This window comes from Tachypleus tridentatus, chromosome 1 (genome assembly GCF_004210375.1).
Source record: "Tachypleus tridentatus isolate NWPU-2018 chromosome 1, ASM421037v1, whole genome shotgun sequence".
Taxonomy (NCBI): domain Eukaryota; kingdom Metazoa; phylum Arthropoda; class Merostomata; order Xiphosura; family Limulidae; genus Tachypleus; species Tachypleus tridentatus.
The window spans coordinates 167838720-167866636 of record NC_134825.1 but is presented as its reverse complement, the minus strand read 5'-3'; the positions used below and the strand labels follow the sequence as shown (position 1 = coordinate 167866636).

Below are 27917 nucleotides of genomic sequence, written 5' to 3'. Positions count from 1 at the left end.
TCAATTACTGCAGCAAGAAGGAAACAGTCTTAGAATACGATTTGCATATTAGAAATTACACATATTTTACATTATTAGAGGAATAAAACCTCAGGCTGAAAATCGCATCCCTAGAATGTGACATGCAGTTTTAGAAACGTTCAAAAAGTGCCTCGTACCATGGTGGAATATATCGTTTCGACATTTAGATGCTGATATGAAAGACTGCAATAAAGCTTTCTAGTTTCAAATTGAATGATTCCAGAACGTCCCAAACCAAAAACACAAAAAAATCCGCTAACATTCGAAGCCTATATTGATAACAGAACATTTGGACTTGACTTCCGTCAGAGTTTTCCCTTTTTTTAAAGGTGTTTTTGATAAAGAAATGAGGCCCTATAATACGTAATTTATTAATTTTCTCCTCGAGAGTTATCAATCGTGAAACTGTTGGTTGTTTACGTAGGTCAGAGATAAGATTTGTGAGGAAATAAGTCTTGAAGAAACTGCTTCGTATTATGATACAGACGGCGATAAATAGTTAGAATTATGTTCTCTTTGTCACGTAACATATATTTAAGAGCGTAAAAGTGCCACTAACCTGTAAAAGTAGTAGTTCTTCGAATGTCATCTTCATACCTGCTCGTTTATTAGAAATAAGTTTCTCTTTTGAATTACGTATGATTCCTGATGCACCTTTTTCGTCATTGTTATCATGAGTGGAGTTTTAACTCTTAATATTTATTTTTACATTGCTAATACACCCAACTTCATTCAACTCGGACAGCTGTAACGCTTCGAAATAACAACCCTAAAATCAGGGTTTCATACTTCTTGATGGAAACGCCTACATGTGGTTTTGCTACAAGAAAAACACACTCTTAAACTGACAAATAAAGAATTTTAATTTTAATGGTAAAAATAAGACACACATAATTAAAGATCCATTAATGGAAAGAAACACTATGTTGCTTTAACAAATGTTCATATATCCTACAACAGTAAATACATACACAAAATCGTGAAAATACTTCTCGAGATCCTTTTACAAACGCCTAACTTTGTGCGACGTACTTACAATACCGAATAATGATTTAGTTCATTCGTCAAATATACGTAATGAACATATCTGAGTCTTGTAATATTACGATGTACAGTGCAAGAAGTGTTTGACGTTTTGTAGCCGTAACGATCACTTTTTTTTTGCACAACTCTTTTTTTTTTTCAATCGCTGTTTCTTTATGGAAATTCAGCGATTGGGATTTTTGAAGAATTTCGTAAAATATGGAAATATATTATTGGTTAAAGTGTGGTAGTTTGAATGAAATTTTCTCCTTTTGTTAATATTAATTAATTTGACTAAACACGTGTTTCTGTTTCCGCTTTAAAGAGGCAGCGTCGTGGCTTTCACAGTTAAGTTTGAAAGTGTACTATAAAGAAATGGCATCATAAGTATATTTTTATCGGCCAGATCTAATACACCTTAAATATTACAGAGGTTAATGAGATCTGAATCAGGGCGAATGACAAGGTGAATGTATATTTTAGGGTATACAACAATTTCCAAATTAACAAAATGGAATTAGTTGTTACTATCTCATCTTGATGTAGTTGGATTAATATATTAGTTTTTGTTTATGTTATGTTATATTAATTTTGATAAATAATTTAACCACAATAAATTATTTTGCATTTTAATATAAATGAATGATATTCTGACATTGTATTTGCAGGGTTGCGTTAAAGTACGTGACACAGAGACAGTATTGAACTAGTATTTTAAAGGGCCGCTATAGCATACGTGGCACACAGATTGCCTTGAACAAATGTATTACAGGGATGCTGTGACACGTAAGCGGTCTTGAACAACTGTTTCACAGGGCTGCTTTTACACACGTGACACACAGACATTTATGTGTTATTATTTTACATTTTTCAGTTCATTATCATCGTCGCTGTAATGCGACTTTAATTTCTTCAATCATGTTAGGAACGGGTGTGTGTGTTGTCTTAGAGCAATGCTAGATCGAGGTATCTGCTGAATCCACGAGAGGTATTGATGTTACGAACGATATTTAGAGCGATGAGTTTTTATTCACGTAAGAGCCCATTTTTGAAGCTGGTGAATTCAGCAGTTTAGGGAAAGGAGATTTTAGGAAATTCTATGGTTCCCCTCGCGGTGTAATGAAAACTTTACACTTCTGCAAATATATAAATTTATGCATGACAAACACAACTAATCTTGGTATATGGATATAAAATAGTGTTAGAATAATACACCTTTTCACTGCTCAGAAGTATCACTGAAAGTGAGAGAAAAGGGCTCGTCCGGGATTTGAACCCGGACCTCTCGCACCCAAAGCGAGAATCATACCCCTAGACCAACGAGCCGATTTTCGACAACCCTTTGTAAAGTATATGAAAATATCTATTTAGTTTGATGCTACATATATTTCGTCTAAATAAAATAAAGTTGTTCTCTAAGTGTATTAACAAGCTGTCACCATAAAACTCTAAAAGTATTACGAAATGGATTATTACCCACAGCCTACACTTGGACTATTCTGTTATCAACGAAGAGTTGGTTTGAGAGTCATATCATAACGCCTCCATGGCTGAAAGGGCGACCATGTTTGGTGCAACCGAAGTTCGAACCTGCGACATTAGGATTTAGAGTCCAATGACCATGCCGAGGCATCTCTTATCAAAATTCTCACGAAATTCATTTACACTTTAAAATTATAAAGATATTTCTCGAGTGACAGATCAAAAGAACGATAATGACGTCACCATTAATTCAATTACTGCAGCAAGAAGGAAACAGTCTTAGAATACGATTTGCATATTAGAAATTACACATATTTTACATTATTAGAGGAATAAAACCTCAGGCTGAAAATCGCATCCCTAGAATGTGACATGCAGTTTTAGAAACGTTCAAAAAGTGCCTCGTACCATGGTGGAATATATCGTTTCGACATTTAGATGCTGATATGAAAGACTGCAATAAAGCTTTCTAGTTTCAAATTGAATGATTCCAGAACGTCCCAAACCAAAAACACAAAAAAATCCGCTAACATTCGAAGCCTATATTGATAACAGAACATTTGGACTTGACTTCCGTCAGAGTTTTCCCTTTTTTTAAAGGTGTTTTGATAAAGAAATGAGGCCCTATAATACGTAATTTATTAATTTTCTCCTCGAGAGTTATCAATCGTGAAACTGTTGGTTGTTTACGTAGGTCAGAGATAAGATTTGTGAGGAAATAAGTCTTGAAGAAACTGCTTCGTATTATGATACAGACGGCGATAAATAGTTAGAATTATGTTCTCTTTGTCACGTAACATATATTTAAGAGCGTAAAAGTGCCACTAACCTGTAAAAGTAGTAGTTCTTCGAATGTCATCTTCATACCTGCTCGTTTATTAGAAATAAGTTTCTCTTTTGAATTACGTATGATTCCTGATGCACCTTTTTCGTCATTGTTATCATGAGTGGAGTTTTAACTCTTAATATTTATTTTTACATTGCTAATACACCCAACTTCATTCAACTCGGACAGCTGTAACGCTTCGAAATAACAACCCTAAAATCAGGGTTTCATACTTCTTGATGGAAACGCCTACATGTGGTTTTGCTACAAGAAAAACACACTCTTAAACTGACAAATAAAGAATTTTAATTTTAATGGTAAAAATAAGACACACATAATTAAAGATCCATTAATGGAAAGAAACACTATGTTGCTTTAACAAATGTTCATATATCCTACAACAGTAAATACATACACAAAATCGTGAAAATACTTCTCGAGATCCTTTTACAAACGCCTAACTTTGTGCGACGTACTTACAATACCGAATAATGATTTAGTTCATTCGTCAAATATACGTAATGAACATATCTGAGTCTTGTAATATTACGATGTACAGTGCAAGAAGTGTTTGACGTTTTGTAGCCGTAACGATCACTTTTTTTTTGCACAACTCTTTTTTTTTTTCAATCGCTGTTTCTTTATGGAAATTCAGCGATTGGGATTTTTGAAGAATTTCGTAAAATATGGAAATATATTATTGGTTAAAGTGTGGTAGTTTGAATGAAATTTTCTCCTTTTGTTAATATTAATTAATTTGACTAAACACGTGTTTCTGTTTCCGCTTTAAAGAGGCAGCGTCGTGGCTTTCACAGTTAAGTTTGAAAGTGTACTATAAAGAAATGGCATCATAAGTATATTTTTATCGGCCAGATCTAATACACCTTAAATATTACAGAGGTTAATGAGATCTGAATCAGGGCGAATGACAAGGTGAATGTATATTTTAGGGTATACAACAATTTCCAAATTAACAAAATGGAATTAGTTGTTACTATCTCATCTTGATGTAGTTGGATTAATATATTAGTTTTTGTTTATGTTATGTTATATTAATTTTGATAAATAATTTAACCACAATAAATTATTTTGCATTTTAATATAAATGAATGATATTCTGACATTGTATTTGCAGGGTTGCGTTAAAGTACGTGACACAGAGACAGTATTGAACTAGTATTTTAAAGGGCCGCTATAGCATACGTGGCACACAGATTGCCTTGAACAAATGTATTACAGGGATGCTGTGACACGTAAGCGGTCTTGAACAACTGTTTCACAGGGCTGCTTTTACACACGTGACACACAGACATTTATGTGTTATTATTTTACATTTTTCAGTTCATTATCATCGTCGCTGTAATGCGACTTTAATTTCTTCAATCATGTTAGGAACGGGTGTGTGTGTTGTCTTAGAGCAATGCTAGATCGAGGTATCTGCTGAATCCACGAGAGGTATTGATGTTACGAACGATATTTAGAGCGATGAGTTTTTATTCACGTAAGAGCCCATTTTTGAAGCTGGTGAATTCAGCAGTTTAGGGAAAGGAGATTTTAGGAAATTCTATGGTTCCCCTCGCGGTGTAATGAAAACTTTACACTTCTGCAAATATATAAATTTATGCATGACAAACACAACTAATCTTGGTATATGGATATAAAATAGTGTTAGAATAATACACCTTTTTCACTGCTCAGAAGTATCACTGAAAGTGAGAGAAAAGGGCTCGTCCGGGATTTGAACCCGGGACCTCTCGCACCCAAAGCGAGAATCATACCCCTAGACCAACGAGCCGATTTTCGACAACCCTTTGTAAAGTATATGAAAATATCTATTTAGTTTGATGCTACATATATTTCGTCTAAATAAAATAAAGTTGTTCTCTAAGTGTATTAACAAGCTGTCACCATAAAACTCTAAAAGTATTACGAAATGGATTATTACCCACAGCCTACACTTGGACTATTCTGTTATCAACGAAGAGTTGGTTTGAGAGTCATATCATAACGCCTCCATGGCTGAAAGGGCGACCATGTTTGGTGCAACCGAAGTTCGAACCTGCGACATTAGGATTTAGAGTCCAATGACCATGCCGAGGCATCTCTTATCAAAATTCTCACGAAATTCATTTACACTTTAAAATTATAAAGATATTTCTCGAGTGACAGATCAAAAGAACGATAATGACGTCACCATTAATTCAATTACTGCAGCAAGAAGGAAACAGTCTTAGAATACGATTTGCATATTAGAAATTACACATATTTTACATTATTAGAGGAATAAAACCTCAGGCTGAAAATCGCATCCCTAGAATGTGACATGCAGTTTTAGAAACGTTCAAAAAGTGCCTCGTACCATGGTGGAATATATCGTTTCGACATTTAGATGCTGATATGAAAGACTGCAATAAAGCTTTCTAGTTTCAAATTGAATGATTCCAGAACGTCCCAAACCAAAAACACAAAAAAATCCGCTAACATTCGAAGCCTATATTGATAACAGAACATTTGGACTTGACTTCCGTCAGAGTTTTCCCTTTTTTTAAAGGTGTTTTGATAAAGAAATGAGGCCCTATAATACGTAATTTATTAATTTTCTCCTCGAGAGTTATCAATCGTGAAACTGTTGGTTGTTTACGTAGGTCAGAGATAAGATTTGTGAGGAAATAAGTCTTGAAGAAACTGCTTCGTATTATGATACAGACGGCGATAAATAGTTAGAATTATGTTCTCTTTGTCACGTAACATATATTTAAGAGCGTAAAAGTGCCACTAACCTGTAAAAGTAGTAGTTCTTCGAATGTCATCTTCATACCTGCTCGTTTATTAGAAATAAGTTTCTCTTTTGAATTACGTATGATTCCTGATGCACCTTTTTCGTCATTGTTATCATGAGTGGAGTTTTAACTCTTAATATTTATTTTTACATTGCTAATACACCCAACTTCATTCAACTCGGACAGCTGTAACGCTTCGAAATAACAACCCTAAAATCAGGGTTTCATACTTCTTGATGGAAACGCTACATGTGGTTTTGCTACAAGAAAAACACACTCTTAAACTGACAAATAAAGAATTTTAATTTTAATGGTAAAATAAGACACACATAATTAAAGATCCATTAATGGAAAGAAACACTATGTTGCTTTAACAAATGTTCATATATCCTACAACAGTAAATACATACACAAAATCGTGAAAATACTTCTCGAGATCCTTTTACAAACGCCTAACTTTGTGCGACGTACTTACAATACCGAATAATGATTTAGTTCATTCGTCAAATATACGTAATGAACATATCTGAGTCTTGTAATATTACGATGTACAGTGCAAGAAGTGTTTCACGTTTTGTAGCCGTAACGATCACTTTTTTTTGCACAACTCTTTTTTTTTTTTTCAATCGCTGTTTCTTTATGGAAATTCAGCGATTGGGATTTTTGAAGAATTTCGTAAAATATGGAAATATATTATTGGTTAAAGTGTGGTAGTTTGAATGAAATTTTCTCCTTTTGTTAATATTAATTAATTTGACTAAACACGTGTTTCTGTTTCCGCTTTAAAGAGGCAGCGTCGTGGCTTTCACAGTTAAGTTTGAAAGTGTACTATAAAGAAATGGCATCATAAGTATATTTTTATCGGCCAGATCTAATACACCTTAAATATTACAGAGGTTAATGAGATCTGAATCAGGGCGAATGACAAGGTGAATGTATATTTTAGGGTATACAACAATTTCCAAATTAACAAAATGGAATTAGTTGTTACTATCTCATCTTGATGTAGTTGGATTAATATATTAGTTTTTGTTTATGTTATGTTATATTAATTTTGATAAATAATTTAACCACAATAAATTATTTTGCATTTTAATATAAATGAATGATATTCTGACATTGTATTTGCAGGGTTGCGTTAAAGTACGTGACACAGAGACAGTATTGAACTAGTATTTTAAAGGGCCGCTATAGCATACGTGGCACACAGATTGCCTTGAACAAATGTATTACAGGGATGCTGTGACACGTAAGCGGTCTTGAACAACTGTTTCACAGGGCTGCTTTTACACACGTGACACACAGACATTTATGTGTTATTATTTTACATTTTTTCAGTTCATTATCATCGTCGCTGTAATGCGACTTTAATTTCTTCAATCATGTTAGGAACGGGTGTGTGTGTTGTCTTAGAGCAATGCTAGATCGAGGTATCTGCTGAATCCACGAGAGGTATTGATGTTACGAACGATATTTAGAGCGATGAGTTTTTATTCACGTAAGAGCCCATTTTTTGAAGCTGGTGAATTCAGCAGTTTAGGGAAAGGAGATTTTAGGAAATTCTATGGTTCCCCTCGCGGTGTAATGAAAACTTTACACTTCTGCAAATATATAAATTTATGCATGACAAACACAACTAATCTTGGTATATGGATATAAAATAGTGTTAGAATAATACACCTTTTTCACTGCTCAGAAGTATCACTGAAAGTGAGAGAAAAGGGCTCGTCCGGGATTTGAACCCGGGACCTCTCGCACCCAAAGCGAGAATCATACCCCTAGACCAACGAGCCGATTTTCGACAACCCTTTGTAAAGTATATGAAAATATCTATTTAGTTTGATGCTACATATATTTCGTCTAAATAAAATAAAGTTGTTCTCTAAGTGTATTAACAAGCTGTCACCATAAAAACTCTAAAAGTATTACGAAATGGATTATTACCCACAGCCTACACTTGGACTATTCTGTTATCAACGAAGAGTTGGTTTGAGAGTCATATCATAACGCCTCCATGGCTGAAAGGGCGACCATGTTTGGTGCAACCGAAGTTCGAACCTGCGACATTAGGATTTAGAGTCCAATGACCATGCCGAGGCATCTCTTATCAAAATTCTCACGAAATTCATTTACACTTTAAAATTATAAAGATATTTCTCGAGTGACAGATCAAAAGAACGATAAGGACGTCACCATTAATTCAATTACTGCAGCAAGAAGGAAACAGTCTTAGAATACGATTTGCATATTAGAAATTACACATATTTTACATTATTAGAGGAATAAAACCTCAGGCTGAAAATCGCATCCCTAGAATGTGACATGCAGTTTTAGAAACGTTCAAAAAGTGCCTCGTACCATGGTGGAATATATCGTTTCGACATTTAGATGCTGATATGAAAGACTGCAATAAAGCTTTCTAGTTTCAAATTGAATGATTCCAGAACGTCCCAAACCAAAAACACAAAAAAATCAGCTAACATTCGAAGCCTATATTGATAACAGAACATTTGGACTTGACTTCCGTCAGAGTTTTCTTTTTCTTTTAAAGGTGTTTTTGATAAAGAAATGAGGCCCTATAATACGTAATTTATTAATTTTCTCCTCGAGAGTTATCAATCGTGAAACTGTTGGTTGTTTACGTAGGTCAGAGATAAGATTTGTGAGGAAATAAGTCTTGAAGAAACTGCTTCGTATTATGATACAGACGGCGATAAATAGTTAGAATTATGTTCTCTTTGTCACGTAACATATATTTAAGAGCGTAAAAGTACCACTAACCTGTAAAAGTAGTAGTTCTTCGAATGTCATCTTCATACCTGCTCGTTTATTAGGAATAAGTTTCTCTTTTGAATTACGTATGATTCCTGATGCACCTTTTTCGTCATTGTTATCATGAGTGGAGTTTTAACTCTTAATATTTATTTTTACATTGCTAATACACCCAACTTCATTCAACTCGGACAGCTGTAACGCTTCGGAATGACAACCCTAAAATCAGGGTTTTCATACTCCTTCATGAAAACGGCGACATGTGGTTTTGCTACAAGAAAAACACACCCTTAAACTGACAAATAAAGAATTTTCATTTTAATGGTAAAAATAAGACACATATAATTAAAGATCCATTATTGGAAAGAAACACTATATTGCATTAATAAATGTTCATAAATCCTACAACAGTAAATACATACACAAAATCGTGAAAATTCTTCTCGAGATCCTTTTACAAACGCCTAACTTTGTGCGACGTACTTCTAATACCGAATAACGATTTAGTTCATTCGTCAAATATACGTAATGAACATATCTGAGTCTTATGATATTACGATGTACACTGCAAGAAGAGTTTGACGTTTTGTAGCCGTAACGATCACTTTCTTTTTTGCACAACTCTTTCTTTTTCTATCGCTGTTTCTTTATTGAAATTTAGTGATTGGGATTTTTGAAGAATTTCGTAAGATATGGAAATATATTATTGGTTAAAGTGTTGTAGTTTGAATGAAATTTTCTCCTTTTGTTAATATTAATTAATTTGACTGAACACGTGTTTGTGTTTCCGCTTTAAAGAGGCAGCGTCGTGACTTTCACAGTTAAGTTTGAAAGTGTACTATAAAGAAATGGCATCATAAGTATATTTATATCGGCCAGATCTAATACACCTCAAATATTACAGAGGTTAATGAGATCTGAATCAAGGCGAATGACAAGGTGAATGTATATTTTTTAAGTATACAACAATTTCCAAATTAACAAAATGGAATTACTTGTTACTATCTCCTCTTGATGTAGTTGGATTAATATATTAGTTTTTGTTTATGTTATGTTATATTCATTTTGATAAATAATTTAACCACAATAAATTATTTTGCATTTTAATATAAATGAAGGATGAATGATATTCTGACATTGTACTTGCAGGGTTGCTATAAAGTACGTGACACAGAGACAGTCTTGAACTAGTATTTTACAGGGCCGCTATAGCATACGTGGCACACAGACAGCCTTGAACAAATGTATTTCAGGGATGCTGTGACACGTAAGCGGTCTTGAACTACTATTTCACAGGGCTGCTTTTACACACGTGACACACAGACATTTATGTGTTATTATTTTACATTTTTTTCAGTTTATTATCATCGTCGCTGTAATGCGACTTTAATTTCTTCAATCATGTTAGGAACGGGTGTGTGTGTTGTCTTAAAGCAATGCAAGATCGGGGTATCTGCTGAGTCCACGAGAGGTATTGAAATTACGAACGATATTTAGAGCGTTTAGTTTTCATTTACGTAAGAGCCCATTTTTCAAGCTGGTAAATTCAGCAGTTTAGGGGAAGGAGGTTTTAGTAAATCCTAGGTTCCCCTCGCGGTGTAATGAAAACTTTACATTTCTGCAAATATATAAATTTATGCATGACAAACACATCCAATCTTGGTATATGGATATAAAATAGTGTAAGAAGAATACACCTTTTCACTGCTCAGAAGTATTACTGAAAGTGAAAGAAAAGGGATCGTCCGGGATTTCAACCGGGGACCTCTCGCACCCAAAGCGAGAATCATACCCCTAGACAAACGAGCCGATTTTCGACATCCATTTGTAAAGTATATGAAAATATCTATTTAGTTTGATAATACATATATTTCGTCTAAGTAAATTAAAGTTGTTCTATAAGGGTATTAACAAGCTGTCACCTCAAAAAACTCTAAAAGTACTACAAAATGGATCATTACCCACAGCCTACACTTGGGCTATTCTCTTATCAACGAATAGTTGGTTTGATAGTCATATTATAACGCCTCCATGGCTGAAAGGGCGACCATGTTTGGTGCAACCGAGGTTCGAACCTGCGACATTCGGATTTAGAGTCCAATGACAATGCCGAGGCATCTCTTATCAAAATTCTCACGAAATTCATTCACACTTTAAAATTATAAAGATATTTCTCGAGTGACATATCAAGAGAGCGATTATGACGTCACCGCGAAATCTATTACTGCAGCAAGAAGGAAACAGTCTTAGAATACGGTTTGCATATTAGAAATTACACATATTTTACATTATTAGAGGAATAAAACCTCAGGCTGAAAATCACATCCCTAGAATGTGACATGCAGTTTTAGAAACGTTCAAAAGTGCTTCGTACTGAGGTGGAATATATCGTTTCGAAATTTAGATGCTGATATGAAAGACTGCAATAAAGCTTTCTAGTTTCAAATTGAAAGATTCCAGAACGTCCCAAACCAAAAACACTAAAAAAATCAGCTAACATTCGAAGCCTATATTGAAAACAGAACCTTTGGCCTTGACTTCCGTCAGAATTTTGCCTTTCTTTTAAAGGTGTTTTTGATAAAGAAATGAGGCCCTATAATACGTAATTTATTAATTTTCTCCTCGAGACTTATCAATCGTGAAACTGTTGGTTGTTTACGTAGGACAGAAGGAAAATAAGGCTTGAAGAAACTGCTTCGTATTATGATACAGACGGCGATAAATAGTTAGAGTTATGTTCTCTTTGTCACGTGACATATATTTAAGAACGTAAAAGTGCCACTAACATATAAAAGTAGTAGTTCTTCGAATGTCATTTTCATACCTGCTCGTTTATTAGGAATAAGTTTCTCTTTTGAATTACGTATGATTCCTGATGCACCTTTTCGTCATTGTTATCATGAGTGGAGTTTTAACTCTTAATATTTATTTTACATTGCTAATGGACCCAACTTCATTCAACTGGGATAGCTGTAACGCTTCGGAATGACAACCCTAAAATCAGGGTTTGATACTCCTTGATGGAAACGGCTCCATGTGGTTTTGCTACAAGAAAAACACACTCTTCAACTGACAAATAAAGAATTTTCATTTTAATGGTAAAAATAAGACACATATAATTAAAGATCCATTATTGGAAAGAAACACTATATTGCATTAATAAATGTTCATAAATCCTACAACAGTAAATACATACACAAAATCGTGAAAATACTTCTCGAGATCCTTTTACAAACGCCTAACTTTGTGCGACGTACTTCTAATACCGAATAACGATTTAGTTCATTCGTCAAATATACGTAATGAACATATCTGAGTCTTATGATATTACGATGTACACTGCAAGAAGAGTTTGACGTTTTGTAGCCGTAACGATCACTTTCTTTTTTGCACAACTCTTTTTTTTTCTATCGCTGTTTCTTTATTGAAATTCAGTGATTGGGATTTTTGAAGAATTTCGTAAGATATGGAAATATATTATTGGTTAAAGTGTGGTAGTTTGAATGAAATTTTCTCCTTTTGTTAATATTAATTAATTTTACTAAACACGTGTTTCTCTTTCCGCTCTAACGAGGCAGCGTCGTGGCTTTAACAGTTAAGTTTGAAAGAGTGCTACAAAGATATGGCATCATAAGTATATTTATATCGGCAAAATCTAATACACCTTAAATATTACAGAGGTTAATGAGATCTGAATCAGGGCGAATGGCAGGGTGAATGTATATTTTGAAGTATACAACAATTTCCAAATTAACAAAATGGAATTACTTGTTACTATCTCATCTAGATGTAGTTGGATAAATATATTAGTTTTGTTTATGTTATGTTATATTCATTTTGATAAATAATTTAACCACAATAAATTATTTTGCATTTTAATATAAATGAATGATATTCTGACATTGTACTTGCAGGGTTGCTATAAAGTACGTGACACAGAGACAGTCTTGAACTAGTATTTTACAGGGCCGCTATAGCATACGTGGCACACAGACAGCCTTGAACAAATGTATTTCAGGGATGCTGTGACACGTAAGCGGTCTTGAACTACTATTTCACAGGGCTGCTTTGACACACGTGACACACAGACATTTATGTGTTATTATTTTACACTTTTTTTCAGTTTATTATCATCGTCGCTGTAATGCGACTTTAATTTCTTCAATCATGTTAGGATCGGGTGTGTGTGTTGTCTTGAAGCAATGCTAGATCGGGGTATCTGCTGAGTCCACCGAGAGGTATTGAACTTACGAAAGATATTTAGAGCGTTTAGTTTTATTTACGTAAGAGCCCATTTTTGAAGCTGGTGAATTCAGGAGTTTAGGGGAAGGAGGTTTTAGTAAATCCTTAGGTTCCCCTCGCGGTGTAATGAAAACTTTACATTTCTGCAAATATATAAATTTATGCATGACAAACACATCCAATCTTGGTATATGGATATAAAATAGTGTAAGAAGAATACACCTTTTTCACTGCTCAGAAGTATTACTGAAACTGAAAGAAAAGGGCTCGTCCGGGATTTGAATCGGGGACCTCTCGCACCCTAAGCAGAATCATACCCCTAGACAAACGAGCCGATTTTCGACATCCATTTGTAAAGTATATGAAAATATCTATTTAGTTTGATAATACATATATTTCGTCTAAGTAAATTAAAGTTGTTCTATAAGGGTATTAACAAGCTGTCACCTCAAAAACTCTAAAAGTACTACAAAATGGATCATTACCCACAGCCTACACTTGGGCTATTCTCTTATCAACGAATAGTTGGTTTGATAGTCATATTATAACGCCTCCATGGCTGAAAGGGCGACCATGTTTGGTGCAACCGAGGTTCGAACCTGCGACATTCGGATTTAGAGTCCAATGACAATGCCGAGGCATCTCTTATCAAAATTCTCACGAAATTCATTTACACTTTAAAATTATAAAGATATTTCTCGAGTGACAGATCAAGAGAACGATTATGACGTCACCACGAAATCAATTACTGCAGCAAGAAGGAAACAGTCTTAGAATACGGTTTGCATATTAGAAATTACACATATTTTACATTATCAGAGGAATAAAACCTCAGGCTGAAAATCACATCCCTAGAATGTGACATGGAGTTTTAGAAACGTTGAAAAAGTGCTTCGTACTGAGGTGGAACGTATCGTTTCGAAATTTAGATGCTGATATGAAAGACTGCAATAAAGCTTTCTAGTTTCAAATTGAAAGATTCCATAACGTCCCAAACCAAAAACACTAAAAAATCAGCTAACATTCGAAGCCTATATTGAAAACAGAACCTTTAGCCTTGACTTCCGTCAGAATTTTGCCTTTCTTTTAAAGGTGTGTTTGATAAAGAAATGAAACCCTATAATACGTAATTTATTAATTTTCTCCTCGAGACTTATCAATCGTGAAACTGTTGGTTGTTTACGTAGGACAGAAGGAAATAAGGCTTGAAGAAACTGCTTCGTATTATGATACAGACGGCGATAAATAGTTAGAGTTATGTTCTCTTTGTCACGTGACATATATTTAAGAACGTAAAAGTGCCACTAACATATACAAGTAGTAGTTCTTCGAATGTCATCTTCATACCTGCTCGTTTATTAGAAATAAGTTTCTCTTTTGAATTACGTATGATTCCTGATGCACCTTTTTCGTCATTGTTATCATGAGTGGAGTTTTAACTCTTAATATTTATTTTACATTGCTAATGGACCCAACTTCATTCAACTGGGATAGCTGTAACGCTTCGGAATGACAACCCTAAAATCAGGGTTTTGATACTCCTTCATGGAAACGGCTCCATGTGGTTTTGCTACAAGAAAAACACACTCTTCAACTGACAAATAAAGAATTTTCATGTTAATGGTAAAATTAAGAGACATATAATTAAAGATCTATTAATGGAAAGAAACACTATATTGCATTAATAAATGTTCATAAATCCTACAACAGTACATACATACACAAAATCGTGAAAATTCTTCTCGAGATCCTTTTACAAACGCCTAACTTTGTGCGACGTACTTCTAATACCGAATAACGATTTAGTTCATTCGTCAAATATACGTAATGAACATATCTGAGTCTTATGATATTACGATGTACACTGCAAGAAGAGTTTGACGTTTTGTAGCCGTAACGATCACTTTCTTTTTGCACAACTCTTTTTTTTTTCTATCGCTGTTTCTTTATTGAAATTCAGTGATTGGGATTTTTGAAGAATTTCGTAAGATATGGAAATATATTATTGGTTAAAGTGTGGTAGTTTGAATGAAATTTTCTCCTTTTGTTAATATTAATTAATTTTACTAAACACGTGTTTCTCTTTCCGCTCTAACGAGGCAGCGTCGTGGCTTTAACAGTTAAGTTTGAAAGAGTGCTACAAAGAAATGGCATCATAAGTATATTTATATCGGCAAAATCTAATACACCTTAAATATTACAGAGGTTAATGAGATCTGAATCAGGGCGAATGGCAGGGTGAATGTATATTTTGAAGTATACAACAATTTCCAAATTAACAAAATGGAATTACTTGTCACTATCTCATCTAGATGTAGTTGGATAAATATATTAGTTTTGTTTATGTTATGTTATATTCATTTTGATAAATAATTTAACCACAATAAATTATTTTGCATTTTAATATAAATGAATGATATTCTGACATTGTACTTGCAGGGTTGCTATAGAGTACGTGACACAGAGACAGTCTTGAAGTAGTATTTTACAGGGCCGCTATAGCATACGTGGCACACAGACAGCCTTGAACAAATGTATTTCAGGGATGCTGTGACACGTAAGCGGTCTTGAACTACTATTTCACAGGGCTGCTTTGACACACGTGACACACAGACATTTATGTGTTATTATTTTACATTTTTTCAGTTTATTATCATCGTCGCTGTAATGCGACTTTAATTTCTTCAATCATGTTAGGAACGGGTGTGTGTGTTGTCTTGAAGCAATGCTAGATCGGGGTATCTGCTGAGTTTATCGAGAGGTATTGAACTTACGAAAGATATTTAGAGCGTTTAGTTTTTATTTACGTAAGAGCCCATTTTTGAAGCTGGTGAATTCAGGAGTTTAGGGGAAGGAGGTTTTAGTAAATCCTTAGGTTCCCCTCGCGGTGTAATGAAAACTTTACATTTCTGCAAATATATAAATTTATGCATGACAAACACATCCAATATTGGTATATGGATATAAAATAGTGTAAGAAGAATACACCTTTTTCACTGCTCAGAAGTATTACTGAAACTGAAAGAAAAGGGCTCGTCCGGGATTTGAACCGGGACCTCTCGCACCCTAAGCAGAATCATACCCCTAGACCAACGAGCCGATTTTCGACATCCATTTGTAAAGTATATGAAAATATCTATTTAGTTTGATAATACATATATTTCGTCTAAGTAAATTAAAGTTGTTCTATAAGGGTATTAACAAGCTGTCACCTCAAAACTCTAAAAGTACTACAAAATGGATCCTTACCCACAGCCTACACTTGGGCTATTCTCTTATCAACGAATAGTTGGTTTGATAGTAATATTATAACGCCTCCATGGCTGAAAGGGCGACCATGTTTGGTGCAACCGAGGTTCGAACCTGCGACATTCGGATTTAGAGTCCAATGACAATGCCGAGGCATCTCTTATCAAAATTCTCACGAAATTCATTCACACTTTAAAATTATAAAGATATTTCTCGAGTGACAGATCAAGAGAACGATTATGACGTCACCACGAAATCAATTACTGCAGCAAGAAGGAAACAGTCTTAGAATACGGTTTGCTTATTAGAAATTACACATATTTTACATTATTAGAGGAATAAAACCTCAGGTTGAAAATCACATCCCTAGAATGTGACATGCAGTTTTAGAAACGTTCAAAAAGTGCTTCGTACTGAGGTGGAACGTATCGTTTCGAAATTTAGATGCTGATATGAAAGACTGCAATAAAGCTTTCTAGTTTCAAATTGAAAGATTCCATAACGTCCCAAACCAAAAACACTAAAAAATCAGCTAACATTCGAAGCCTATATTGAAAACAGAACCTTTAGCCTTGACTTCCGTCAGAATTTTGCCTTTCTTTTAAAGGTGTGTTTGATAAAGAAATGAAACCCTATAATACGTAATTTATTAATTTTCTCCTCGAGACTTATCAATCGTGAAACTGTTGGTTGTTTACGTAGGACAGAAGGAAATAAGGCTTGAAGAAACTGCTTCGTATTATGATACAGACGGCGATAAATAGTTAGAGTTATGTTCTCTTTGTCACGTGACATATATTTAAGAACGTAAAAGTGCCACTAACATATACAAGTAGTAGTTCTTCGAATGTCATCTTCATACCTGCTCGTTTATTAGGAATAAGTTTCTCTTTTGAATTACGTATGATTCCTGATGCACCTTTTTCGTCATTGCTATCATGAGTGGAGTTTTTACTCTTAATATTTATTTTTACATTGCTAATGGACCCAACTTCATTCAACTGGGATAGCTGTAAGGCTTCGGAATGACAACCCTAAAATCAGGGTTTTGATACTCCTTGATGGAAACGGCTCCATGTGGTTTTGCTACAAGAAAAACACACTCTTCAACTGAAAAATAAAGAATTTTCATGTTAATGGTAAAATTAAGAGACATATAATTAAAGATCTATTAATGGAAAGAAACACTATATTGCATTAATAAATGTTCATAAATCCTACAACAGTACATACATACACAAAATCGTGAAATTACTTCTCGAGATTCTTTTACAAACGCCTAACTTTGTGCGACGTACTTACAATACCGAATAATGATTTAGTTCATTCGTAAAATATACGTAATGAACATATCTGAGTCTTATGATATTACGATGTACAGTGCAAGAAGAGTTTGACGTTTTGTAGCCGTAACGATCACTTTTTTGCACAACTTTTTTTTTTCTATCGCTGTTTCTTTATTGAAATTCAGTGATTGGGATTTTTGAAGAATTTCGTAAGATATGGAAATATATTATTGGTTAAAGTGTGGTAGTTTGAATGAAATTTTCTCCTTTTGTTAATATTAATTAATTTTACTAAACACGTGTTTCTGTTTCCGCTCTAACGAGGCAGCGTCGTGGCTTTTTCAGTTAAGTTTGAAAAAGTGCTACAAAGAAATGGCATCATAAGTATATTTATATCGGCAAAATCTAATACACCTTAAATATTACAGAGGTTAATGAGATCTGAATCAGGGCGAATGGCAGGGTGAATGTATATTTTGAAGTATACAACAATTTTCAAATTAACAAAATGGAATTACTTGTCACTATCTCATCTAGATGTAGTTGGATAAATATATTAGTTTTTGTTTATGTTATGTTATATTCATTTTGATAAATAATTAAACCACAATAAATTATTTTGCATTTTAATATAAATGAATGATATTCTGACATTGTACTTGCAGGGTTGCTATAGAGTACGTGACACAGAGACAGTCTTGAAGTAGTATTTTACAGGGCCGCTTTAGCATACGTGGCACACAGACAGCCTTGAACAAATGTATTTCAGGGATGCTGTGACACGTAAGCGGTCTTGAACTACTATTTCACAAAGCTGATAACACACGTGACACACAGACATTTATGTGTTACTATTTTACATTTCTTTCATTTTATTATCATCGTCGCTGTAATGCGACTTTAATTTCTTCAATCATGTTAGGATCGGGTGTGTGTGTTGTCTTGAAGCAATGCTAGATCGGGATATCTGCTGACTCCACCGAGAGGTATTGAACTTACGAAAGATATTTAGAGCGTTTAGTTTTTATTTACGTAAGAGCCCATTTTTGAAGCTGGTGAATTCAGGAGTTTAGGGGAAGGAGGTTTTAGTAAATCCTTAGGTTCCCCTCGCGGTGTAATGAAAACTTTACATTTCTGCAAATATATAAATTTATGTATGACAAACACATCCAATATTGGTATATGGATATAAAATAGTGTAAGAAGAATACACCTTTTTCACTGCTCAGAAGTATTACTGAAACTGAAAGAAAAGGGCTCGTCCGGGATTTGAATCGGGGACCTCTCGCACCCTAAGCAGAATCATACCCCTAGACAAACGAGCCGATTTTCGACATCCATTTGTAAAGTATATGAAAATATCTATTTAGTTTGATAATACATATATTTCGTCTGAGTAAATTAAAGTTGTTCTATAAGGGTATTAACAAGCTGTCACCTCAAAAACTCTAAAAGTACTACAAAATGGATCCTTACCCACAGCCTACACTTGGGCTATTCTCTTATCAACGAATAGTTGGTTTGATAGTAATATTATAACGCCTCCATGGCTGAAAGGGCGACCATGTTTGGTGCAACCGAGGTTCGAACCTGCGACATTCGGATTTAGAGTCCAATGACAATGCCGAGGCATCTCTTATCAAAATTCTCACGAAATTCATTCACACTTTAAAATTATAAAGATATTTCTCGAGTGATAGATCAAGAGAACGATTATGACGTCACCACGAAATCAATTACTGCAGCAAGAAGGAAACAGTCTTAGAATACGGTTTGCATATTAGAAATTACACATATTTTACATTATCAGAGGAATAAAACCTCAGGCTGAAAATCACATCCCTAGAATGTGACATGGAGTTTTAGAAACGTTCAAAAAGTGCTTCGTACTGAGGTGGAACGTATCGTTTCGAAATTTAGATGCTGATATGAAAGACTGCAATAAAGCTTTCTAGTTTCAAATTGAAAGATTCCATAACGTCCCAAACCAAAAACACTAAAAAATCAGCTAACATTCGAAGCCTATATTGAAAACAGAACCTTTAGCCTTGACTTCCGTCAGAATTTTGCCTTTCTTTTAAAGGTGTGTTTGATAAAGAAATGAAACCCTATAATACGTAATTTATTAATTTTCTCCTCGAGACTTATCAATCGTGAAACTGTTGGTTGTTTACGTAGGACAGAAGGAAATAAGGCTTGAAGAAACTGCTTCGTATTATGATACAGACGGCGATAAATAGTTAGAGTTATGTTCTCTTTGTCACGTGACATATATTTAAGAACGTAAAAGTGCCACTAACATATACAAGTAGTAGTTCTTCGAATGTCATCTTCATACCTGCTCGTTTATTAGGAATAAGTTTCTCTTTTGAATTACGTATGATTCCTGATGCACCTTTTTCGTCATTGTTATCATGAGTGGAGTTTTAACTCTTAATATTTATTTTTACATTGCTAATACACCCAACTTCATTCAACTCGGACAGCTGTAACGCTTCGGAATGACAACCCTAAAATCAGGGTTTTCATACTCCTTCATGAAAACGGCGACATGTGGTTTTGCTACAAGAAAAACACACTCTTAAACTGACAAATAAAGAATTTTCATTTTAATGGTAAAAATAAGACACATATAATTAAAGATCCATTATTGGAAAGAAACACTATATTGCATTAATAAATGTTCATAAATCCTACAACAGTACATACATACACAAAATCGTGAAATTACTTCTCGAGATCCTTTTACAAACGCCTAACTTTGTGCGACGTACTTACAATACCGAATAATGATTTAGTTCATTCGTAAAATATACGTAATGAACATATCTGAGTCTTATGATATTACGATGTACAGTGCAAGAAGAGTTTGACGTTTTGTAGCCGTAACGATCACTTTCTTTTTTGCACAACTCTTTCTTTTTCTATCGCTGTTTCTTTATTGAAATTCAGTGATTGGGATTTTTGAAGAATTTCGTAAGATATGGAAATATATTATTGGTTAAAGTGTGGTAGTTTGAATGAAATTTTCTCCTTTTGTTAATATTAATTAATTTGACTAAACACGTGTTTCTCTTTCCGCTCTAACGAGGCAGCGTCGTGGCTTTAACAGTTAAGTTTGAAAGTGTACTATAAAGAAATGGCATCATAAGTATATTTATATCGGCAAAATCTAATACACCTTAAATATTAATGAGATCTGAATCAAGGCGAATGACAGGGTGAACGTATATTTTTAAGTATACAACAATTTCCAAATTAACAAAATGGAATTACTTGTTACTATCTCCTCTTGATGTAGTTGGATTAATATATTAGTTTTTGTTTATGTTATGTTATATTCATTTTGATAAATAATTTATCCACAATAAAGTATTTTGCATTTTTATATAAATGAATGATATTATGACATTGTACTTGCAGAGTTGCTATAAAGTACGTGAAACAGAGACAGTCTTGAACTAGTATTTTACAGGGCCGCTATAGCATACGTGGCACACAGACAGCCTTGAACAAATGTATTTCAGGGATGCTGTGACACGTAAGCGGTCTTGAACTACTATTTCACAGGGCTGATAACACACGTGACACACAGACATTTATGTGTTACTATTTTACATTTCTTTCATTTTATTATCATCGTCGCTGTAATGCGACTTTAATTTCTTCAATCATGTTAGGAACGGGTGTGTGTGTTGTCTTGAAGCAATGCTAGATCGGGGTATCTACTGAGTTTATCGAGAGGTATTGAACTTACGAAAGATATTTAGAGCGTTTAGTTTTTATTTACGTAAGAGCCCATTTTTGAAGCTGGTGAATTCAGGAGTTTAGGGGAAGGAGGTTTTAGTAAATCCTTAGGTTCCCCTCGCGGTGTAATGAAAACTTTACATTTCTGCAAATATATAAATTTATGCATGACAAACACATCCAATATTGGTATATGGATATAAAATAGTGTAAGAAGAATACATCTTTTTCACTGCTCAGAAGTATTACTGAAAGTGAAAGAAAAGGGCTCGTCCGGGATTTGAACCGGGACCTCTCGCACCCTAAGCGAGAATCATACCCCTAGACCAACGAGCCGATTTTCGACATCCATTTGTAAAGTATATGAAAATATCTATTTAGTTTGATAATACATATATTTCGTCTAAGTAAATTAAAGTTGTTCTATAAGGGTATTAACAAGCTGTCACCTCAAAAACTCTAAAAGTACTATAAAATGGATCATTACCCACAGCCTACACTTGGGCTATTCTCTTATCAACGAATAGTTGGTTTGATAGTCATATTATAACGCCTCCATGGATCAAAGGGCGACCATGTTTGGTGCAACCAAGGTTCGAACCTGCGACATTCGGATTTAGAATCTAATGACAATGACGAGGCATCTCTTATCAAAATTCTCACGAAATTCATTTACACTTTAAAATTATAAAGATATTTCTCGAGTGACAGATCAAGAGAACGATTATGACGTCACCACGAAATCAATTACTGCAGCAAGAAGGAAACAGTCTTAGAATACGGTTTGCTTATTAGAAATTACACATATTTTACATTATTAGAGGAATAAAACCTCAGGTTGAAAATCACATCCCTAGAATGTGACATGGAGTTTTAGAAACGTTCAAAAAAGTGCTTCGTACTGAGGTCGAACGTATCGTTTCGAAATTTAGATGCTGATATGAAAGACTGCAATAAAGCTTTCTAGTTTCAAATTGAAAGATTCCATAACGTCCCAAACCAAAAACACTAAAAAATCAGCTAACATTCGAAGCCTATATTGAAAACAGAACCTTTAGCCTTGACTTCCGTCAGAATTTTGCCTTTCTTTTAAAGGTGTGTTTGATAAAGAAATGAAACCCTATAATACGTAATTTATTAATTTTCTCCTCGAGACTTATCAATCGTGAAACTGTTGGTTGTTTACGTAGGACAGAAGGAAATAAGGCTTGAAGAAACTGCTTCGTATTATGATACAGACGGCGATAAATAGTTAGAGTTATGTTCTCTTTGTCACGTGACATATATTTAAGAACGTAAAAGTGCCACTAACATATACAAGTAGTAGTTCTTCGAATGTCATCTTCATACCTGCTCGTTTATTAGGAATAAGTTTCTCTTTTGAATTACGTATGATTCCTGATGCACCTTTTCGTCATTGTTATCATGAGTGGAGTTTTAACTCTTAATATTTATTTTACATTGCTAATGGACCCAACTTCATTCAACTGGGATAGCTGTAACGCTTCGGAATGACAACCCTAAAATCAGGGTTTGATACTCCTTCATGGAAACGGCTCCATGTGGTTTTGCTACAAGAAAAACACACTCTTCAACTGACAAATAAAGAATTTTCATGTTAATGGTAAAATTAAGAGACATATAATTAAAGATCCATTATTGGAAAGAAACACTATATTGCATTAATAAATGTTCATAAATCCTACAACAGTACATACATACACAAAATCGTGAAATTACTTCTCGAGATCCTTTTACAAACGCCTAACTTTGTGCGACGTACTTACAATACCGAATAATGATTTAGTTCATTCGTAAAATATACGTAATGAACATATCTGAGTCTTATGATATTACGATGTACAGTGCAAGAAGAGTTTGACGTTTTGTAGCCGTAACGATCACTTTCTTTTTTTGCACAACTCTTTTTTTTCTATCGCTGTTTCTTTATTGAAATTCAGTGATTGGGATTTTTGAAGAATTTCGTAAGATATGGAAATATATTATTGGTTAAAGTGTGGTAGTTTGAATGAAATTTTCTCCTTTTGTTAATATTAATTAATTTTACTAAACACGTGTTTCTGTTTCCGCTCTAACGAGGCAGCGTCGTGGCTTTAACAGTTAAGTTTGAAAGAGTGCTACAAAGATATGGCATCATAAGTATATTTATATCGGCAAAATCTAATACACCTTAAATATTACAGAGGTTAATGAGATCTGAATCAGGGCGAATGGCAGGGTGAATGTATATTTTGAAGTATACAACAATTTCCAAATTAACAAAATGGAATTACTTGTCACTATCTCATCTAGATGTAGTTGGATAAATATATTAGTTTTTGTTTATGTTATGTTATATTCATTTTGATAAATAATTAAACCACAATAAATTATTTTGCATTTTAATATAAATGAATGATATTATGACATTGTACTTGCAGAGTTGCTATAAAGTACGTGAAACAGAGACAGTCTTGAACTAGTATTTTACAGGGCCGCTATAGCATACGTGGCACACAGACAGCCTTGAACAAATGTATTTCAGGGATGCTGTGACACGTAAGCGGTCTTGAACTACTATTTCACAGGGCTGATAACACACGTGACACACAGACATTTATGTGTTACTATTTTACATTTCTTTCATTTTATTATCATCGTCGCTGTAATGCGACTTTAATTTCTTCAATCATGTTAGGAACGGGTGTGTGTGTTGTCTTGAAGCAATGCTAGATCGGGGTATCTACTGAGTTTATCGAGAGGTATTGAACTTACGAAAGATATTTAGAGCGTTTAGTTTTTATTTACGTAAGAGCCCATTTTTGAAGCTGGTGAATTCAGGAGTTTAGGGGAAGGAGGTTTTAGTAAATCCTTAGGTTCCCCTCGCGGTGTAATGAAAACTTTACATTTCTGCAAATATATAAATTTATGCATGACAAACACATCCAATATTGGTATATGGATATAAAATAGTGTAAGAAGAATACATCTTTTTCACTGCTCAGAAGTATTACTGAAAGTGAAAGAAAAGGGCTCGTCCGGGATTTGAACCGGGGACCTCTCGCACCCTAAGCGAGAATCATACCCCTAGACCAACGAGCCGATTTTCGACATCCATTTGTAAAGTATATGAAAATATCTATTTAGTTTGATAATACATATATTTCGTCTAAGTAAATTAAAGTTGTTCTATAAGGGTATTAACAAGCTGTCACCTCAAAACTCTAAAAGTACTATAAAATGGATCATTACCCACAGCCTACACTTGGGCTATTCTCTTATCAACGAATAGTTGGTTTGATAGTCATATTATAACGCCTCCATGGCTCAAAGGGCGACCATGTTTGGTGCAACCAAGGTTCGAACCTGCGACATTCGGATTTAGAATCTAATGACAATGCCGAGGCATCTCTTATCAAAATTCTCACGAAATTCATTTACACTTTAAAATTATAAAGATATTTCTCGAGTGACAGATCAAGAGAACGATTATGACGTCACCACGAAATCAATTACTGCAGCAAGAAGGAAACAGTCTTAGAATACGGTTTGCTTATTAGAAATTACACATATTTTACATTATTAGAGGAATAAAACCTCAGGTTGAAAATCACATCCCTAGAATGTGACATGGAGTTTTAGAAACGTTCAAAAAGTGCTTCGTACTGAGGTCGAACGTATCGTTTCGAAATTTAGATGCTGATATGAAAGACTGCAATAAAGCTTTCTAGTTTCAAATTGAAAGATTCCATAACGTCCCAAACCAAAAACACTAAAAAATCAGCTAACATTCGAAGCCTATATTGAAAACAGAACCTTTAGCCTTGACTTCCGTCAGAATTTTGCCTTTCTTTTAAAGGTGTGTTTGATAAAGAAATGAAACCCTATAATACGTAATTTATTAATTTTCTCCTCGAGACTTATCAATCGTGAAACTGTTGGTTGTTTACGTAGGACAGAAGGAAATAAGGCTTGAAGAAACTGCTTCGTATTATGATACAGACGGCGATAAATAGTTAGAGTTATGTTCTCTTTGTCACGTGACATATATTTAAGAACGTAAAAGTGCCACTAACATATACAAGTAGTAGTTCTTCGAATGTCATCTTCATACCTGCTCGTTTATTAGGAATAAGTTTCTCTTTTGAATTACGTATGATTCCTGATGCACCTTTTCGTCATTGTTATCATGAGTGGAGTTTTAACTCTTAATATTTATTTTACATTGCTAATGGACCCAACTTCATTCAACTGGGATAGCTGTAAGGCTTCGGAATGACAACCCTAAAATCAAGGTTTTGATACTCCTTGATGGAAAAGGCTCCATGTGGTTTTGCTACAAGAAAAACACACTCTTCAACTGACAAATAAAGAATTTTCATGTTAATGGTAAAATTAAGAGACATATAATTAAAGATCTATTAATGGAAAGAAACACTATATTGCATTAATAAATGTTCATAAATCCTACAACAGTACATACATACACAAAATCGTGAAATTACTTCTCGAGATCCTTTTACAAACGCCTAACTTTGTGCGACGTACTTACAATACCGAATAATGATTTAGTTCATTCGTAAAATATACGTAATGAACATATCTGAGTCTTATGATATTACGATGTACAGTGCAAGAAGAGTTTGACGTTTTGTAGCCGTAACGATCACTTTCTTTTTTGCACAACTCTTTTTTTTCTATCGCTGTTTCTTTATTGAAATTCAGTGATTGGGATTTTTGAAGAATTTCGTAAGATATGGAAATATATTATTGGTTAAAGTGTGGTAGTTTGAATGAAATTTTCTCCTTTTGTTAATATTAATTAATTTTACTAAACACGTGTTTCTGTTTCCGCTCTAACGAGGCAGCGTCGTGGCTTTAACAGTTAAGTTTGAAAGAGTGCTACAAAGAAATGGCATCATAAGTATATTTATATCGGCAAAATCTAATACACCTTAAATATTACAGAGGTTAATGAGATCTGAATCAGGGCGAATGGCAGGGTGAATGTATATTTTGAAGTATACAACAATTTCCAAATTAACAAAATGGAATTACTTGTCACTATCTCATCTAGATGTAGTTGGATAAATATATTAGTTTTGTTTATGTTATGTTATATTCATTTTGATAAATAATTAAACCACAATAAATTATTTTGCATTTTAATATAAATGAATGATATTCTGACATTGTACTTGCAGAGTTGCTATAAAGTACGTGAAACAGAGACAGTCTTGAACTAGTATTTTACAGGGCCGCTATAGCATACGTGGCACACAGACAGCCTTGAACAAATGTATTTCAGGGATGCTGTGACACGTAAGCGGTCTTGAACTACTATTTCACAGGGCTGATAACACACGTGACACACAGACATTTATGTGTTATTATTTTACATTTCTTTCATTTTATTATCATCGTCGCTGTAATGCGACTTTAATTTCTTCAATCATGTTAGGAACGGGTGTGTGTGTTGTCTTGAAGCAATGCTAGATCGGGATATCTACTGAGTTTATCGAGAGGTATTGAACTTACGAAAGATATTTAGAGCGTTTAGTTTTTATTTACGTAAGAGCCCATTTTTTAAGCTGGTGAATTCAGGAGTTTAGGGGAAGGAGGTTTTAGTAAATCCTTAGGTTCCCCTCGCGGTGTAATGAAAACTTTACATTTCTGCAAATATATAAATTTATGCATGACAAACACATCCAATATTGGTATATGGATATAAAATAGTGTAAGAAGAATACATCTTTTTCACTGCTCAGAAGTATTACTGAAAGTGAAAGAAAAGGGCTCGTCCGGGATTTGAACCGGGACCTCTCGCACCCTAAGCGAGAATCATACCCCTAGACCAACGAGCCGATTTTCGACATCCATTTGTAAAGTATATGAAAATATCTATTTAGTTTGATAATACATATATTTCGTCTAAGTAAATTAAAGTTGTTCTATAAGGGTATTAACAAGCTGTCACCTCAAAAACTCTAAAAGTACTATAAAATGGATCATTACCCACAGCCTACACTTGGGCTATTCTCTTATCAACGAATAGTTGGTTTGATAGTCATATTATAACGCCTCCATGGATCAAAGGGCGACCATGTTTGGTGCAACCAAGGTTCGAACCTGCGACATTCGGATTTAGAATCTAATGACAATGCCGAGGCATCTCTTATCAAAATTCTCACGAAATTCATTTACACTTTAAAATTATAAAGATATTTCTCGAGTGACAGATCAAGAGAACGATTATGACGTCACCACGAAATCAATTACTGCAGCAAGAAGGAAACAGTCTTAGAATACGGTTTGCTTATTAGAAATTACACATATTTTACATTATTAGAGGAATAAAACCTCAGGTTGAAAATCACATCCCTAGAATGTGACATGGAGTTTTAGAAACGTTCAAAAAAGTGCTTCGTACTGAGGTCGAACGTATCGTTTCGAAATTTAGATGCTGATATGAAAGACTGCAATAAAGCT

At 34.2% G+C, this 27917-nt stretch overlaps 6 non-coding genes across 6 annotated transcripts; all 6 read right to left on the bottom strand.

Annotated features, from left to right (window-relative positions):
- Positions 1 to 2299: 2299 nt before the first annotated feature.
- On the bottom strand, positions 2300 to 2370 carry TRNAP-UGG (transfer RNA proline (anticodon UGG)). Its single transcript has one exon. It is a non-coding gene; the product is annotated as a tRNA-Pro (tRNA).
- Positions 2371 to 5075: 2705 nt separating this feature from the next.
- TRNAP-UGG (transfer RNA proline (anticodon UGG)) lies at positions 5076 to 5147 on the bottom strand. Its single transcript has one exon. It is a non-coding gene; the product is annotated as a tRNA-Pro (tRNA).
- Positions 5148 to 7853: 2706 nt separating this feature from the next.
- On the bottom strand, positions 7854 to 7925 carry TRNAP-UGG (transfer RNA proline (anticodon UGG)). Its single transcript has one exon. It is a non-coding gene; the product is annotated as a tRNA-Pro (tRNA).
- A 13768-nt stretch (positions 7926 to 21693) lies between these two features.
- Positions 21694 to 21764, bottom strand: TRNAP-AGG (transfer RNA proline (anticodon AGG)). Its single transcript has one exon. It is a non-coding gene; the product is annotated as a tRNA-Pro (tRNA).
- Positions 21765 to 24458: 2694 nt separating this feature from the next.
- On the bottom strand, positions 24459 to 24530 carry TRNAP-AGG (transfer RNA proline (anticodon AGG)). The gene has a single exon. It is a non-coding gene; the product is annotated as a tRNA-Pro (tRNA).
- Positions 24531 to 27221: 2691 nt separating this feature from the next.
- TRNAP-AGG (transfer RNA proline (anticodon AGG)) lies at positions 27222 to 27292 on the bottom strand. Its single transcript has one exon. It is a non-coding gene; the product is annotated as a tRNA-Pro (tRNA).
- Between the last annotated feature and the right edge of the window lie 625 nt (positions 27293 to 27917).